The following is an 18,842-nucleotide window of genomic DNA, read 5'->3' on the forward strand; positions in this document are numbered from 1 at the left end:
GCGTTCCACTGAGGCGAGTCCGGCATCCTCGGTTGAGCTGCGCGCTCTAAAAGCATACTAGGATGGATGGAGCAGCGCTGTCACGTTCAAATGTTCCGTCAGCTGTGTTCAAGCTACCCTTTTTAAGATCTTAGAGAGCGCACTTAGTGGAGATACGGGCTTATTATTGGATGAGACGGCGGCCGGGTCATTTTGGTACCACACATGCGTCTTCCAGCTATCTGGACGAATTTTGATGACGAGAGACAAGTTGGTGAGTTTTAAAAGACGAGGACCGGCGACTGAAAAAAATGTTCCCGCACAGCTTGGAGTCGGACCTCATCCAGGCGCACTGCCTGCGATGTACCCAGACGCTGAACACACAATAACAGCTCTGGTAGCGTCGCTGATCGGAGTGAGAAGCCAGAGACGCACACGGTGAGCAGTCTGGGGTTTTTGGAACCGGCACTCGCTGCGCTCCGCAGGCTGGCCGCGATGCGGGGCCCCACGGCAGCGAAGTGGCGGATGAGCTTGTCCGCCGTCACCTCGGCTTTCTCGGGACTGACTGCAGACGCGGCCTCGGCCGGCGTCGAGGCTGCCATGGCAAACCTTCTGAAGGTAGGCCAGGGGCCGTGGCGGTCAGTCTCGCCGCAAAGGAACTGGCGCCTTGCTGCAACTAGACGGCTCTTCACCTGACTGCGAAGTGGCGCAAAGTCGGACCCGCTCTCCGGCGGGCGCAGACACAGCCAGACGTCGCGCACGCTGTCTCGCTCGAACGTGAGCTCTTGCAGAGCCCGGTCGTCGGTCAACCAGGGGTAGTGCGGTTTGGAGACGCGCTTTCTTCTAACTGGGCAGCGGCGGCTCACCACAGCGTCCCACACAGTCATGAAGTGCCGCAGGCACGCGTTGACGTCAGCGGCGGCATTCACCTGGATCCAGTCAGATGACAAAAGTCGAGACAGATGGCACTGGAGTCTGCGCGTTCCCAGGAGCAGTTGCTCAGGAGCTCAGGAGCAGGAGCATGTTTATTTTCATCCAGCTTGCTGGTTAGCGAGCGGACGTTCAGGTGTCGAATCCTGAGCTGAGCACCGGGACGTACAGGGGGTCGAGTGGCGTCACCCTGCCTCTGTTCACCGGTGTTGCCACGGGCGCACTCAGGAGGCGCGGGCAGCACCTATATGAGGGCGCGGTCGTACGCCGGGCGGAGGTGGCGTCCAAGTGGCGGTGAGGTCGTACTGCAGCACCGTCGGTCCGCGTCACTGTCGATGCGATGTCGTCGCTGCTCCTCGCGCTGTCCGGCACAGATGCCCCGTCGTCTCCCTCGTCCAGCCCAATACATCCGCTTCTTCTCAGCCACCGCGCGGGGTCTGGGATTGATGCGCTCCGTGCACGGCACGGCCACCCCGCTACTCCAGGGCCTGGCGCTGCCTCTGTGCAGCAGCCAGGCGGCTGTAGCCGGAGCGGCCGTGTAACATGGGACGTGTTAGGGTTTTTTACGAGATATCCTTGCATGACGGGCCGCGCCGCTGTCACGCGATGCCTGACGGTCTCGCTCTGATGGCGTCGGGATCTGACGGTCTCACTCTGATGGCGTCGGGATCTGACGGTCTCGCTCTGATGGCGTCGGGATCTGTCGGGTTCGCTCTGATGGCGTCGGGATCTGTCGGGTTCGCTCTGATGGCGTCGGGATCTGACGGTCTCGCTCTGATGGCGTCGGGATCTGACGGTCTCGCTCTAATGGCGTCGGGATCTTGCAGGAGCGGCGATCGAGAAGCTGTGCGCGCTGCAGGCCGAGTCGAAGACCACAGACAAGGGCACGCTAGTCCGCGCGGCGCGTTGCCTCCTCTCCAGCGTCACGAAGGTGCTCCTGCTGGCCGACACAGTGGTCGTCAAGCAGCTCATTCTCTCCAAGGACAAGGTGAGCGTACATCACGGCCCGGCTCGGCGGCGGCGGGGCTCAAGCAAATCATGTCGATGGGCAGCGGGTCGAGGCAAACAATGAGAATGAGATATACTCCCACCCTAACTGGATGCCAAGGTCCACCATAGATCGAGGTGTATAAATCGACCAGGCGATGTTATAACAGCGGTGTCGGCACGCGAGACAGCTGACAGTGATTGCTGTGCAGAAGACTGATCGCAACGGGGTGGATTTGCCAATGATCCATGAACGTAGAGAAAGGAACAATGAACACGGCATTTGCAGATTTCTGCAAGAAATAGAACTAGCCGAATGTTTTTATCTTTATACTCGTGTTCAATTATTTACGAATCACTCCAACAAGTGGCTTATTGTTTAATTTGATACTTTTGTTAATAGATTTTCAACAGTCAGAGTTGCTATCAGGCCCTCGGGTGCGCAACATTGCACGATACCAGTAAACTGATCCTTTGACGATAAGCCATAGGATATGGAAGGATATGAGAACAAAAGACCATCTAGATGGTTTGAATTTTATAAGTTGCTGAAGGATCTGCGAAATCATTGGACGAATGGATTGCCATTTTTGTGAATTTTTACAGACCTGTGAGCAGAAACAGGCGCAAATTCACCGGTTATACTAGGCAAGTGTATGCTATCAACAACGGCACTGGAAGCAGTAATCATTTTGTTAAGCTTAGTCCTGAGTTTTGTCTGCTGGCTCTTTTGTGATGCGATGGAATTTCTTGTCGTCGTTCAAGATATCTTTAAACTTCTCATAATATTTATTCTCGTCAAGTATTGCGCAAAGCGATGATGTGTTCGCTCGCCGAATAATGATATCCTCCTTTTCTCGAAGTTTCTTTGCCGCCGTCCCGAGTGCTAATGCAAATGTCTCGCTCCAGTTATTTCCACGCTTTTTCGTGCTTTCCCCTCATAAGCTGTTCTTTTGATCCTTGTTCACGACAACCCTGTCATCTTTTCCCACCTTCATGATCTCCTGGAAAACGTTTCTAGTTCTACTTTCTTCTTAAGGTTTTCGCATTTCGTCAAAATATGGCAATTATGCCCAAAATTAAGTAACTCTTCTTTTTTCGATGAGGTTGTGGTGTGGTAATTTGACGTAACTATCTGCAGTTTCCGGTAATACTCTGCGTTTGCCATGGAGCTTCGAGAGCTTTCTCAAAATTATATTTTTATAAGGCGTCCAGAATCACCTTCTGTCACGTCAAGTTTGTCAAACACTTCAAATTTTAGTTCATGTGCAGGGCAACATACCCGCAACTACTTTCCTAAAGCCGTTGTCTTTATGTTAAGGATATCACGCGCCTTCTTCCTCCGCTCCAGCTCGTGATTCACTAGCTGCTCTCCATACCCTTTGGTAAAACCGCCTGTCTTGACTGGCTGGTCGCGCAGTTTTATGTGGGTACATTCAATATGTGCGAAAGTAACAATAGGATTTTGTGTCGTTTCAATTTGGTCTTACCTCCATCGTCTTCTGGGTATGAAAGAATGTTCTGAAAATAGTGGTACACAATTTGTATGCTTAAAAGCTCACAACTCGTTTTTTTCTCCAGCCATATTTTTCCGATGATGAGAAAAGATCTCGAAACGTAAGAATGTACAAATGGACGAGTACATCAATGATTTTGCACGAACTGTTTTTCATATATATATATATATATATATATATATATATATATATATATATATATATATAAATTTATATTTATATATATATATAAATTTATATTTTTTCATATATATATATATATATATATATATGTATGTATGTGTCTGTGTGTGTGTATATATATATAATGTGTGTATATGACGTAATATGTTCATATAGCAGGCATACAATAAGGGCTTGATACTGCTTCGACGTTCCCTTTATTAATTACATTTCAAACTATAAAAATGCAGCAACTGTACACGCGGCATAATAGAGACGTCAAACACCGTCCTAAACACTAGCTTGGGCCCGCGAAATCAACGGCTCCAAAGCCTCAGGTTCTTAGGGAGAACATTGGAGAGAAGGCATATTTTCCATCAACAAATGTAAATTGAATGCGTGAATGAAACACACAAAAGTGACATTGGATAAAAGCATGCAATTTTTTCCATCCACGGAGCATCACCACCAAAGTATGTTGTTATTGTAAAGCTAAAGGAGGGCCTCTTGCATTCAGCTGAGCATAACCGCTCACTGCAAATAAAACTGTTAATGAAAGATGTTTGAAACCTTTGTCAATTTCGTTTCGGTATGCAGAATTATTACACGACGCGACGACACGAGTCGTCCGTGAGGGAGATGAGATGGAAGGTTGTTCAAGAAGGTACCGAAGAGCGTATGACACACCAAGGAGGGACAACTTGAGTCAACACCAGAGAGGGAGAGAGAGACAACTGGCTGTTACCACCTGCTGCCGACCAGCAGCGTAACTCTCCAACCGACTTCGGATCAATGCTGTACCACTGCAGCTTCGTCAGAAAGACGCCGTGGTCGACACTGTCAAAAGCATGAATTAGATCAATGACGGCGACAATGTGCTCAGCGTCAATTCGGCGTACTGCCCACTCAACGTCGCCAATGAGAGGACAACGTGCTGAGTGGCAAGGTCTGTAAGCATACTGTGATAGAGCTACAAGATCGTGGGTATCGGGGTGGGACGACAGGTGTCAGCCGACAGCACAAGACTTTCACATATTTTGGATAGCACAGACAAAATTGATATAAGTCTGAAATTACTACCGATGGCACGAAGGCCAGATTTGTGAAAAAGGGTGACGAAGACAACCTGTCAGGGATCGAGAAAAATATGAGAGGCGAAAGAGTTGTTAATGAGATGAAGAAAATGTGGTCCAATAACAGGGAAATATTTACCCAAGGCATGCAAGGGAAACGCGATCAAGCCCACTACCCTGGATGATGGCAGTTCGTTCATAGCCCTCAATAGTTCGGGCAAAGATGTGGGACGCACGCTCAGACTGGCAATGGTCACACATAGTGGCCTTGGTGGAGGAAGGAACCGCCAAGTCTGCCCCTGCCACATAGCAGCGATGGGTGGGCCGACGGAAGCGAAGTGCTGGTTGAAGTCGTCAACCTTTCCCGTGAACAGGTCATCAGTGCCCCCCCCCCCCCCCCCATCTCTTTTCGCTGGCTGCTCAGAAAAGTTTTTTAACGCCTCGCCAGAAACCAGCACAAATGGCATGGCATCGCACAAGAAAGTACACCTCGACCTCGAAAAGCGGCCTTTCGTGCGGTTCCGATGTCCTGGTAAGGCGATAGGTCGTTGTGTTTGTGTTAAGTGGTGTTATGGCCCGATATTCGCACCATACTCGATACGCGCCATCGCGCTTCTGCATCAGCTGTCGCAGGCCAGCGCTATCCTAAAGCCATGGACGGCGAGAATGATGACGGGGAGATACGGTTTTAAGGGGGCAGTGCACGTTCACCACACTACACCTCACGGACAAGAACTCGGTACTTTTCTGCTCAACTTCCTCATTCCGGTAAACTGGAGTCCATCCCGCCTGCAGAAGAGCGAAGCCGAGAACCATTCGGAGCATGCAAGTAATCGATCAGAGTCACTTTCAGCTCTTATCGTCCAAACCCTGTTGGAACTTATAAAATGTTGCAGTCGTTTTAAAGCATTAAATAGCAGCGATATGCGTTACGGATCATCCCTGCAAACGAAGTCTTCTTGAACAATTATTGATAGGCTGCGTAATTGTAAGCCTTTGTAAAGTTTCCGATATTTCCATTTTATGCATTTAATTTACTTTGACTGTGGCGCGCGGTGTACCCTGCAATACCAATGCCTAAAACTTTAACGCATGTGCTTTTGATATTTTGGGATACTCTAAGAATAATGCCAATTCAGAAACCACGGCAACGTTAATTCGCATTATTAGTAGGGTACCTGCAAGGTGCCAGATTTACCTAAAATCTGACTGTATTTTTCGTACCTGGTAATGGCAGCATACCAAGCCTGAGGTATGAGTTCAAGTTGGTGACTCTACCTAGCGTGAGTATTAATCATAGTGTCCATTACCCACACACCGGCAAACACACCGGCATACTCATCACGTATGCCAGATGCACGTGCCGCGGTCTGCCATCCCACGCAGCGGTGCCACTCTTAGATCGTTACGAGCCTGATGGCGGTCTCGGCGGCACCCCCGCTTCGACGAACTCGTTTGTCGAGTGTCGTGCTTGGACAGCGCAGCGTGATCGAATTTGCGGCGGAATTGAGGAGGTTCGATGCGTCGGCGGCGGGCGCCAAACGGTCGCGCTGCCGACAGTGGCCAGCACCGCTGCCGACAATGGCCAGTACCGCTGCCGACAGTGGCCAGTACCGCTGCCGACAATGGCCTGTCCCGCTACCGACAGCGACCAGTCCCGCTGCCGGCAGCGGCCAGTCTCCCTGCCGGCAGGGGCCAGTCTCCCCGCCGACAGGGGCCAGTCCTCCTGCCGACAGCGGCCAGTTCCCCTGCCGACAGTGGCCAGTCCCTCTGCCGACAGAGGCCAGACCCCCGCCGACAAGGGCCAGTCCCTCCGCCGGCAGCGGCCAGCCCCTCCGCCGACAGAGGCCAGACCCCCGCCGACAGGGGCCAGTCCCCCTGCCGACAGCGGCCAGCCACCTTGCCGACAGCGGCCAGTCCCCCCCGCCGACAGGGGCCCGTCCCTCCGCTGACAGTCAAGTTGCCGACAGCGGCCAGTCCCACCGCCGACGGGTAATTACCGGCCAGCAGCGGCGCGCCGCGAGCTGTAAAAGCACGGGCGCAGCTGCGTCCGTCGACACCGTCCGTCGACACCGTCGCAGACAGCCCGGCGGGATGGGTTGCCGGGCCGTTCGATAGCGCGCTTCTCGTGGGAGATTTGGCGACGCCGCGCGGCTGGCGGCGATGGTTGTCAACAGGGCGGCCCGCCGGCCCGGCGGCTGTCAGCCGGCAGTCCCAGCTACGGCTGACACTTGACACACTCGGCGGACATTCGTCGCCTGTTTAACAGCGGCTCGTCAGGCACCACGAAGCGGTCAGCCACTGTCATGTAGATTTTCAGCCCTTTCGTCCTGCACTTCTATCCTTTGCCCTGCGGACAGAGAGACTGGACTGTATGAAAGTGCAGATAACTTACAAGGAATTGGCACTGGTGTCCACACTACAGTCAGCGATGTTGAATAAACTTTATGATTTCGTACAATAGGTGACAATGGATGTCAGCGGTGGCAAAGCTGTGTGGAACTAGATAGAGCATCTGCACACGACTGGCCACAGCACATATCATTGTGCTTTTCAGGCAAGTGGCAGAAGCATTTACCTGCCAAAGATGGTCTCGTCATCGCGTTGCATAGCGCACTCATATTTTCACAGTCAGTCATGCTGCATGGAAGCCATGGCCAGCATTTACAACACAAGTTATGCGCGACTACTCTGTATTTCAACCATCACTCAAAGGTACATGCATTATGAACGCCTCTAAAACGAATCGCTTGAGGAACCACGGCACGTTCGCCTACAGTTTCCGCAGCCGGCCAGCCTTCCGCCATAGCCCTGCATCGCTACCTACTCTGGCGGGCACCACGCCGCTCCCACCACCTGAAGCTCCGCGATCCCCACCACCACACGGCCGTAAAAGCACTCTTACCGAGCGTGACCGCAGGCAGTAACGATCAGCTGATCCACTGTGAGGCCATATCGTTCGCCGTAATCGACGCGCGCCCGCCTCGCGGCCCGCTGAACTGGCGCATTCATCGCGGCCGTCCAACGGGGCGGACGCGCGGCAGTGGCCCGTGGTGAGGGCGGGGCGCGGCCTGGCCCGGCGTAAATACCGCGCCACAGGTGAGACTCGGCGAGCCGGCGGCGCCGCTCCGTCACGCCACGGCGGGGAACGGGGTGCGGTGGAGGGCACGGGCCTCGCAGAGAGACAGGATGTAGTGGAGGGCACGAACCTGGCGGAGAGGTGGGGTGTGGTGGAGGGCACGGGCCTCGCCGAGAGACAGGATGCAGTGGAGGGCACAGACTTGGCGGAGAGGCAGTGTGTCTACGGCCAGCATTAAGGCGGTCACTGAAGGTTGAAGGTCATACAGATGTTCTGAATGCAATCCGTAATGCACGAGAAGCTTCTTTTGGTCCTTCAGATATTTTCTTTCTGGTTGACTCGTTTGCTGTATCTTACGTTCATGGCAAGCTGGTGCTTGCTTGTTGGTGATAGTGGCTCATATACAGCTATACTCCCTGGCGATATCTTCTGGTGTGCTCATGTGGTGTGCTGACAATATTTCTTGCACCTAGATATCTTACCTCTGGGGGCCTTTTCACTGGGGACGTCTCCTTTCGTCTTGCACATGGCTGATAATTTACACCCGCCTCCCTCTCCCCTGGAAATTCATCCGTCGCTCCTTTCCCTCTCGTGAGGTCTCCTCTCTCATTCTGCGTAGCTGGTGAATCCTCAGCCATTATTCTTTTTCCGGCGACACCACCTCCATCTATCTTCGGCCGGTGACCCCCCTCCCCCCCTCACATCGTGTCCTCCGGCAGCCGCGATGGCGGCCGGCCGGCATCCTCGCCGATCCACCCGGCTCGCTCGAGGGTCGTCGAGCCTCCGCGCTCCGTCGATCTGCCCTGAGGGCTTTCGGCGGCGGGCTGACTCGCCGAGCGGGCCCGCCGCCGATGGCAGTCGCCGCACCGGCCCGGAAGTGGCGGCTTCCGGCGGACCGATTTGTGTCTGGGCGCCGCCGCCAGCCAGGCGCGATGTCGCGTTTTCCGGCCGCGGAAGAGGGCATCGCTGCTCTGGCGTCCGACTGGAGCGCTCTCCGGACAAGTGACGGGCAGACCCGTCAGTGTCAGCGAGGTCCTACTGCTGGCAGCTGTGCAGCCGCCGAAAGCGACTCGAACAATCCCCGCCGAGAGTGACTCGGCACACTCTCGCCGACAGTGACTCGGCCACTCCCACCGACGGTGACCCGGACACTCCCACTAACAGTGACTCGGTCACCCCTGCCGGCAGTGACTCGTACCGTCCCGTCGACAGTGACTCGTACACTTCCACCGACGGTGACTCGGACAGTTCCACTAACGGAAGCTTTGATTTGGGCACTCGCTGAGTGACTTGAAAACGCTTTTGGAGTAACTCCGGCATTCTCTCAACAGCACCACCGACAGCCCCTACACCAAAGCCTCTGGTAGACCCTCGTCGATAGACCTGCTGACAACGCCGCCGCCGATCTCCCCGACAGCCCCTCCGACCGTTCCTCATCGACACGGCTGCTGACAGCGCCGCCGCCAGTCCCTTCGACAGCGCCTCCGGCAGTTCCTCATCGACACGGCTGCTGACAGCGCCATCGACAGTCCCTTCGACAGCGCCTCCGGCGGTTCCTCATCGACACGGCTGCTGACAGCGCCATCGACAGTCCCTTCGACAGCGCCTCCGGCGGTTCCTCTCCGCCAACAGCACGGCTGACAGGGCCGCCGACAGCTCCTTTACAACGCCGGCGCCGGATGCACCGCTTCAGGCCGCCGCCGGTGACTAAGTGGCGCCCCGCCCCTGAACGGCAAGACCCCACGGCGTCCCGCGGCGGGTCTCGGCCGTTTCCATCCGGCGGTACGGCCGGGCAGCGGCCGGCAGCCGGTGGTCGTAACGGCGCCTGGCCGCTCGCGCCGGCGACGACGGTGGCGGCCTTCGACGCTGACAGGCGGGTTAGGAGGACTGTAGGTCCGGCGGCTTCTGTTGGCTTTGTCGACTGACGTCAGCTGGGTTCAGTAGCTTTGGGATGGCGGAATTTAAAGGGAGCAGATGGGGACTGGACCTGGCCACCATAGCTGTTATGCCAAACTCGAGAAGAAGCGAAGGTCTTGAGGACATTTCTGCTGTGAATTGAATGCTGCAATGAAACTTCGCTTCAACTATCATCTGTGGGCGCGACATGCGATGTTTTTGTGGAATGTGAGTGAGACATGAAAAGGGAAAGTAAGTGAAGAATTGTGTCAAGTTATGAATAAGTGACCTTTCATTACATATCCGCTCACAAACCATGAAACTAGAGAACCGTGGCACTGTTCAACAATTGAATGAAATGCTTCATACCAATACTAAAAGTATTTTAGATGAAGGAAAATACTAGTTTTCCGAAATTGAATTATTTCAGGTAAGCTATGTTTACGCATCCAAAATGTATATGTTCTGTGATGCTGCACTGTTCCTCCTCTTCGGGCTTTTTTAGACTTTATGAGATAGTCACGTCCTAGGTAAAACATTCCCATAAATTTGATCACGCCGTCCAAGTGTCCCATATGTTGCAGATATGCTCAGCTCGGTTCATAGCTGGCTGAATGATGGACACTGAAGTCCAATGCGTTATACGAAATGCTCCCGTTCGTGCTACACATTATTTAACGGTGTCTGTAAATTATGCCCGACATCATGGAGATTGTGCTGGAGGATTGGTTGAGGCACTATGCAAGGTGTGTGTGTACATGCACAAACTACAAACTATGACGAAATCAACGTTGGTCGCCAAATTGTACAAAATTTAAATAGGATGGTTGACGCTTAAGAAAGCATAATGACTCAAACGGTAAAACACGTGCTGACAATGATGCACACCGTCTATGATGATTACGCCAGTCATGCATAAATAAAGTGAAAGGTGACTGAGAGCTAAGCTTGCTTGTTGGGCTCTTGGAACGATGTTTTGATTATGACAGCCTACAGAAAATTAAGGCTATTTCTATTTGATTTGATCGTGTTGATGGCAGTGTTCCCAGTGAGGTCGTTTTAGGTGCTGTTCCGGCGGTGCTCCTGCCCGATATGTTCTTTTGGGGCGACGTTAGCCGAGAGCGTGATTAACCGTCTTGAGAGTGTAGTGATACTGGCAACATGGTTTGACCGCTTCAGGATTCTCCAATCTCTTAAGTCGCAACAAAACTTGCAAACTACATTGGTGTGTTTTAAAACGTCAGATTTGGCTGTAAGGCTATTTTTCATGATGAGTTAGGCGACTAAGACATGATCAGTGTTATCCTGTCTTCCTGGTTGACCGATTTGGTACTCTTTTCTTCAAGACACGCTCGTCTGTCCAATAGCCATCAGAAATTTGATTCCGATTGAACAGTATGATCTCATTGACTTGACGTTGGAATTTGCTTGTTCTTGTTTGATATCGCAACATGAAGTTGGTGCTTTCATGCTGTGGTTTTGTTGGAATAGCCATTATTTACGGCTTGAGGACTGGCTTGATACGCTTCAGGACAATGCGCAGCCGTGCCCAATCAGAGTAGAGTTTCGAGGCTCTCCGGAGATAGGAACGCACTACGCTGGTTTTATACCGTTCGGGACACTGACTTTGACACGGAGGCACCGTTCAGCACCTGATGACTTTTTACACTAATGCTACAAATTTGTGTTGACCCGTGATCTGGTCATGGTGCCAAAGTTAAAAAATGGAATGCAAATGTTGACGCTTAGACGGTTGCCCCACTGACATGGGGTGTAGATGGTTGCCCCACGTCAGTGGGGCAACCGTCTACACCTCTTGCACCTCCGTGTATGGGTTGTGCTCATCTGACAGGGGGCTCTCTGTTCGCAGGCGGTCCGCACACTCACCCGTCTGGAGAGCGTTACAAACTTCACCGAGTTCGTCAAAGCCTTTAGCCAGTTCGGCCAAGAAATGGTGGAGTTTGCTCATCTTACTGGTAAGCAGAACATGATTTCAACTCGGGCGCAAGTTGAATTATTTTCTTAATTGAGAATTACATTTAGGAGACAACGACATGATTCCTGTGGCGTGCGTGCGTCTCTTAGGCCGAAAGTGAGGGGCGGCGCCACCGATTTTTGACAGGGAGGGGGACGCGGTCATAATACCATCACGACACATCAATAAAAGGAAATGGCCGAAGAATCATGGGCTTAATAATCGGCGGTGCCGTAAATGATCTGTGTTATGGAAACTCCTCATATATCTTGAGGTACACCACCGTTGGCCATGGGTGCGGGAACCGGGGGAGGGGGGGGGGGGGGGTAGGGGATGAGACTCAGAGATTTCTGGAAATTTAACATTAATCCTTTTTGGCGTTGATTGGAAAGACATAATCCTAATGGCTATAATCCCCTCGTCCTCCCAACGTGAGCGGACGTCCGTTGCTCCGTGCCGGCGGAGATCATATTATCCCAGTGTCGTAGTTTCTTCTCAGCACAGTGTATGTTATTTGATTTATTAGCATCCAAATCAGTTCGCCATATAATGCGTAAGTGTGTAAACGTATGTATGCACTGTGACAAAAATCTAGCAGGGTGATGTTTCATGTATTTTTACCCCGCATCTACCCTTTGGCTTGGTTGATTAATTCCAAATTTGTTTCCTGTTTATGGAAAAACCCTAACAGAGAGTGGATGTGGCCTTTTATTACGGTGTCAAGGAGGCATCCCAACGACACGTTGTCCCACGCTGAACTATGTGATTCTCATCGCAAGGTTTACATGCTCCTTTCAGATGTCCACCAACACCTCGTCTTGTGCGGTCCTGAGCGCAGCCAAACGTTCTTTGATTTGATGCGTTTGGACTGGCGGAAGCGACGCATGAACTGGATGCATTTGGTTCAGGCGAAGGCGAGCACATAATACGCTGCTGCTGGGTCGATCCTTCCTCTGCGTCGCCATAAAGCAAAGCAAGCTATAAGTTCCTGCCGCAGACCGAGGGCGCATTCAACTGTGGGTGAACTCGCCGGCAGGGCCATGGGAAGACGGTCAAGTGTGGTGACTTCAGGGATGAGTTCCAGCGCGCTGCGCCTCACGTTGCGGAGAACGGACAGGGGGAGAGGTGCGAATAAGGCCACCGAGGACTGTATTTGCCCTTTGGCAAACGGGAAAACGCGGTTCCTCCTCCCTTCTCTGGTGCCGCTGCGCCTGGGTGTCTCCGAAAGGCTGGTGTACACAGCTTCTGCGTAACCTGGATACAAGTGTTAGGAGCTGGAAAATAAGGCAGGAATGAGTGGAATCGTGTCTCTTCCGGGACAAACGTCACATGTTGAAACACAATGGACTTCAGGCAAAGCACATTTCAAGTGAGTTTTCATGTACAGTACGCATTGAAAATCCTTGCCGACTGGTGGGAGTCATTTGTAACCATGGGCGTAGGAACAGGGAGGCCAGAGGGCCATGTCCCCCTCCCACTTCTCAAGGCGGGGGGCAGCAATGTTAACTGCCCCCCCCCCCGCCACTTTTCAGGTTGCATTTGGATTACCTTCGCACTACGTTTAACATGCATGCCGATTTACCTAGTTCACCCGCCACCTCCCTTAAGATGCGTCATCTTTTTCGCTTGCTCATTGGCCATCGTTTAGTGTTACAGCCGCAAGGCCTACGCCACACGGCTTGGAGACTGCAACGCCGGGCGTCAAAGCTGTTATTGCTATGACTTGCGAGCTTGCGTGTTCGAGACCATATTACGTAGTTTTCTTATCAGTGATCAACTCTGACAGGATATTAAACATTTTAAGACGAACATCGGTTAGCCATGTTCATACGAATTAGGAACCTCATTTCATCTACAATCTACAGTCAGTGATAAATCAATATCTCTGAAGAACACAGAAAAACACGGAACTGGAGTCTGTGTGACAACCATCGGACCACCTGCAGTAATCAGGGATGTTGTTGCGTCAATGGGGGTTCCTATGCTGATTCAGAGCCAAATACACGGGTCAGAAGGCCTCCTGTGTCAGGGATGGGAACAACGTGATGTGACATATCATTTTAGTGGCCTCCGGATCGACCAGGAGATCCCCCTCCCGTGCCACCAGAATGACAGCCAGAAGACACTTTGCGATGGAACGGAATTGCCCTTCAGCTCTTGTCCGGAAATGGTAATGTACCCCTGGTGTTCTACTCGGGAGGCCCCTTGCCCACAAGGAAAAAGGGGTCTTATTATTGATGAGTAAATGGGTGTCTTTTTATTGTTGAATAGGGTGGGACGTAATGAGCTTTAAAAACGAGGAAGGCTATGCCATGTTTGCCTGAGAACGTTCATTTTTTCAGAACGCATTTTTGAAACAAATCACATCAAAATACTTGAACATGCCCGCCCGCAACCTCGAGAGCAAGAACAAGGATGATCTGGGTTGCAACTTCCGTAAAACCGAAAAGTTTCGGTCATTGCAAGTGCCACCAGACGGCGGGCGCCGTCTTATTTTAATGTTATGTTATGCTAATAACATAACATATGTTAATATGTTATGTTATTATGTTAATATATTATGTATATATGTTAATAACATAACATATGCTCTTATGTTAATCTATATTCTGGAGAGATAAATAGCTGCAAAAACACGCAAAATGGAGTTTTACCTTCACCCTTCCAGCTCAACCACCAGATTCCAACCCCACTCCGCGGTGCTTTAAGGGCCAATCCGTCCCTTTCATCATTCTAAATATTGCACACGTGAAATATGCGCTCAGACTGCCTTCTAAATGCAAGACCGGATGTCATGAAACGTTCAAGGATGTTTTCAGAAGCGTCGTCATTTTCACCCACACGTTGGCCACAACTTGATATTAGCTGCTAGATCGACGCTGCGCGGCCTACGGAGGCTGCAACGCCTGGGGTCGAGGGTTGTGTTTCTAAGATGTTCGAGTGCGCATGCTCAAAATTACATCACATAACTTGTATTACTAGTCGATTACAGTGTTTAAAAGTAATCATTTCAGAAGCGTCATCGTTTTCGCCCACCCGGGGGCCACGGCTAAATATTAGCTACTGGGCTAACGCTCCGCGGGCTAAGGAGACTGCAGCGTCTGGTATCGCGGTTTTGTTGCTAAGAGTTGCGAGCGCGCATGTTAAAAAACGCGTTACATAAATTGTATCACTAATCGATTCTGACTGAATGGTGAACATTTTCAGACAAACATGGCTTGGCCATGTTAATACACATTGCTGATCACTCTATCTGCAATTAAATTTTCATTTTCAAATTTGGGTCAAACATGTCTATCTACAATCTACCTTCACAATCTCCTCATTGTCTTTTGAACCCAGACAAAACAATTTGACAAGGCTACTGAATTCTATCGGTTTAGGAAGAGTCAACTAACCATTGTAAATCAAGACAGGTGATTGATTGATTATGAAATTGGTTATTATCACAGATGTGTCGAATAGGCAAGACTGTGCACCAGTGAGAAACAGCTCTAGAACCAGATCTTGCATAGCAGACATAACATTTGAATAAAGAGCAGTAACAACCGCCGTCCCTACCCCCCCCCCCCCCCCCGCCTGGTCATCGGGCTCGCTTTACAGAAAAAAGTTCCTAAAGTGCACCCTGAGCCTGCCTCGCCCTATTTTTTGAAACGCTCCTACGCCTATGTTTGTAGCCCATTAAATATTTTTTAGCGCGCCGTAAAAATTAAACGACGTAATTCCGGCGAAATTCTCTGCACCATTTCCTCGGGCCAGTGACCAAATCCTCAGGGGATCCAGATGAAAAAATGCCGGAAGATGGAAAGCGTATTAAGCTTTTATCTGATTGGCAGTCATGCAGAAAATACGGACACAGTCACTTAGGACTAAGGCTCTTGGTTTGATTTCTGCCGGTTCACCCAGACGCTGCCGAAATGCTCATTGAAAGCCATTCCGCTACAGGTAATAAGACCATATAATGTTTAAAGATTAAACACAGGGGTGCCGGTAGTGTAGTGGTTAACGCGTCTGCGTTAACCACTGCGCATCTGGGAAACCAGAGGTACGGGGTTCGATTCCCCGCGGTGCCCGCCCTTCCTGCCAGGGTGAGAGGCAGGCGACGCCATATAGCCATAGCAGCTGGGTGCGTCGTAAAGCCCCAATGACACACACACACACACACACACACACACAAAGATTCAACACAAGCAGTAAATGCAGATGAAGCACATAACGGAACGCTTCAGCAATATTCACCTAACATGTCCTTACCTGAGCAAGTTATGAGAGTTCAAACTTCTAGACTTTGACCTCAGTCTAATCTAGGCCAGCGCAGTGACGGTTCGAATTTCAAAATTTCCCCCGAGTAGAAAACCGATGGTACTACGGGGGGGGGGGGACGGGACGTCCTCCGGCTGAGCCTGGCTGAGATCTTCATTCCAATTGTCTTCATTTCAAATCGAAACTCTATCACACCAAAGCTATTTGAAAGACGGTTGTTCGAAGACATGATAGTAGTGGATTAGAATATAATTTCAGCAGCACAACTCCTCAAGATTACGCAAATTGTGATTCCTCGATCATGATAATGAATGACGAACGCATGATATCCTGACGCTATCATGAGAGGTACTTATAGGCACTTAAATGACTCAAGGTGCGCAGTAAACAAAAAACTTACACAAAACAGCCTGGCTCATATATTTGTTTCTAAAGCTTCTGGGAAAAAACATGACAGCAGAGGTGGTGATAGCGCGGCGTGGGCATTGGTGGAAAGCGCACGAAAAGTACCTGTGATAAGGAATATTGCATAGAAGAACGTGCACTTAAAATCAATATTTTCAATATTGGTTTTCACTTTCCCCCTTGAGAATGATTTATATTCCTAGGCTGCAGGCACGTCATGATCTAATCACCTCCTAATCCGGTTTTAAAATCTAGGCATGAAAGGGGTAGTGAATGTGCAGGATCGGTATAGGGGAATATCGCCGAGCGGTCTTTTGTAGTCGCACTAGCTTTGTAGCAATGCCTAATCCTACCGGTGGGAGATACCTGTATTTTGGTGAAAATTGGGAATATGGCTCGTTAGTGGAAATTTTTATGTGAATAATATTTATTTTTCCCGCAAGAAGGCTGTTGGGAAGGAGGGACTGTCCTCCCTGTCCCATGATAGAGGGAGACGTCTCCCGCTGTCCCTCCCCTCTGTGGCGCCGCTCCTGATGACAGCATATCATTGCTTAAGACATCAAATGTAACTTTCCGGGTTGTTTTTTTCAATTTAGACGTTTCACTGTCCATGCATGTGCACTGAACGTTTTGCTGTGATCTGCAAAGCCCTTGCTCATAATTCGAAAATGATGACTCCAGGAACTATAAATCAGCGACCGAATCATGACGTCTGAAGCTCGACACTGACGTCATGCTTCGCTATCGGCAAAGAGAAGCTCACTTTGTGAGGCCTATGGTCAGCACTACACGTCACGTGTTACTTCAGCACGTCCTGCAGCACGCTCACGCTGCACCTCCTCGTGCTCCGCGTCCCCGGCTGGCCGCCGTGTTCTCGGCAGCGTGCCCGCTGGCATCGTGAATACATTCGCAGTCGACGACGCGGCGTAAACGGCCAGCTCCGAAATGAAGCATTGTGCGGCTTAGCATACATCATTTCGGCCGAGGAAATGTGGCGCGGCAAGCGGTGGCGGGGTGCGACTGCCGCTGCACCCGAGTCACACGGGAGTCGGCGGGGGGGGAACGGAGGGGAGGGGGGGGGGGACTGGGCGGACAGAGAGGAGCGAAGATGAAGGAGGGGTCAGTTCGCCTTTATTTGCAATGACGTAACACAGTTTGAAGTGTATAACTATTCTCAGAAACGGTTCATTATGCATATTGTTGGCGGCGAGCAATTCACTGTCAATCGTTTTCTTTGCAAATTGTTCTTAAAGGGCTTCAACGCGAACAGCGATGACTAGGTTTTCCTAGCCTTATAATAAGCCGTCGAGCCTTCCATGCAATATGCTTTAAAAGCTGGATTTTTGGTTGTGATGATGCAACATGTTATCGTAAGCACTGGTTTACCTCCTCTCCGGCTATGTTCAGAAAAGACATCAGTGCAAGTAACACAAATAGCATGAGCCCACACCATCTCATAGGATGAGTGGCACGGGATTTCATTGCATGTTTTTATGGTCCATTTATTGCATATGGCGTCATATTCTGATTTATGATGCTGCAGATGGGCTTTCAGAGTTTCAAAGTTAGAGCTGACTTTTGCATTGCATGTATATTTTTGAGCTGTGCCATGTAACGTTTGCGTTTATGCATCCACTGTCAACACGTCACTGATGGAGACAAGCTCTCGGGCCGACCGTTACATTCGCTTCGCCCACCAATCTGCTGAGGTCTGCCGTCGCTCAGTCTCCGTTCCTCCTGAGGACGAGAGCGTGACCCGCGGCGGCCGGGCCAGACGGGACATTCCTGAATCAGCAGCGCCCGCCTCTCACGTGCCGGCGGCTCAGCGCGGGCCGCGTGACCGCCGCGACGGCTGCGCGCCGCGGCGCCCGGCCCGCGCCGCGTTCGCCGCCCGGCACCATATCGACCGGCGCCGCGCAGCCTGGTCGGAATCGCCGGGATCGCGCGGTGGGCCTGCCCAGCGCGGCGGAGAGGGTCGCGCGCTATCACCGTGTTCGTCTTCCATCATTATGTTATCTTGCTATTTTTCTGCTGTTAAGTTGTTGTTTTACGTTGCTATTTGATTATGCTACGACGCTATTATTTTTCAGATGTTCACTACCTTCTGAAAGTACAGATCGACATATTGGTGTAAGCCTACGTCGGTTTTTATTTTTCAACGTGGATGTTAAGAGGCGGAAAAACATCCGCCAGTGTGTCTCGAACACGCAACGTTTCTATCATCAGCAAGGACGCGGAAAACAGGGAGGGGGTGGTGGAGAGTGAGGCGGCTCTCCCCCGCCCCCCATTTAAAAGCTGGGGCACGCCCCCTACCCGCACAACTTGGAGGGTCTGTGGGGGGCTCACACTGGTATGTTAAGTGCCTATTCCAAACTGTAAAGAGACTATGTCAGCCTGTACAAGTCTATTTTGACCTATCGAGGCCCATTCTGGCCTATTTCGGATCCATTCTGACCAAAAGAAGGCACTTCTGAGCCTGCAGAGGACCCGTTCTGACCTGCAGAAGGCCCATATTTCAGTGTGAAGTGACCATTCTGGTCTGTGGAAGGCCCATTCTGCCCTTGAGGGCCCATTCT

The 18,842-nt window shown here is 51.2% G+C and overlaps 1 pseudogene; it reads left to right on the forward strand.

The window, feature by feature from the left end:
• LOC119089347 (alpha-catulin-like) overlaps nucleotides 1-18,842 on the forward strand; it is a 65,453-nt pseudogene that overhangs the window by 10,503 nt on the left and 36,108 nt on the right.

This window comes from Pollicipes pollicipes, unplaced genomic scaffold (assembly GCF_011947565.3).
Source record: "Pollicipes pollicipes isolate AB1234 unplaced genomic scaffold, Ppol_2.1 Scaffold_3087;HRSCAF=3621_pilon_pilon_pilon, whole genome shotgun sequence".
NCBI lineage: Eukaryota > Metazoa > Arthropoda > Thecostraca > Pollicipedomorpha > Pollicipedidae > Pollicipes > Pollicipes pollicipes.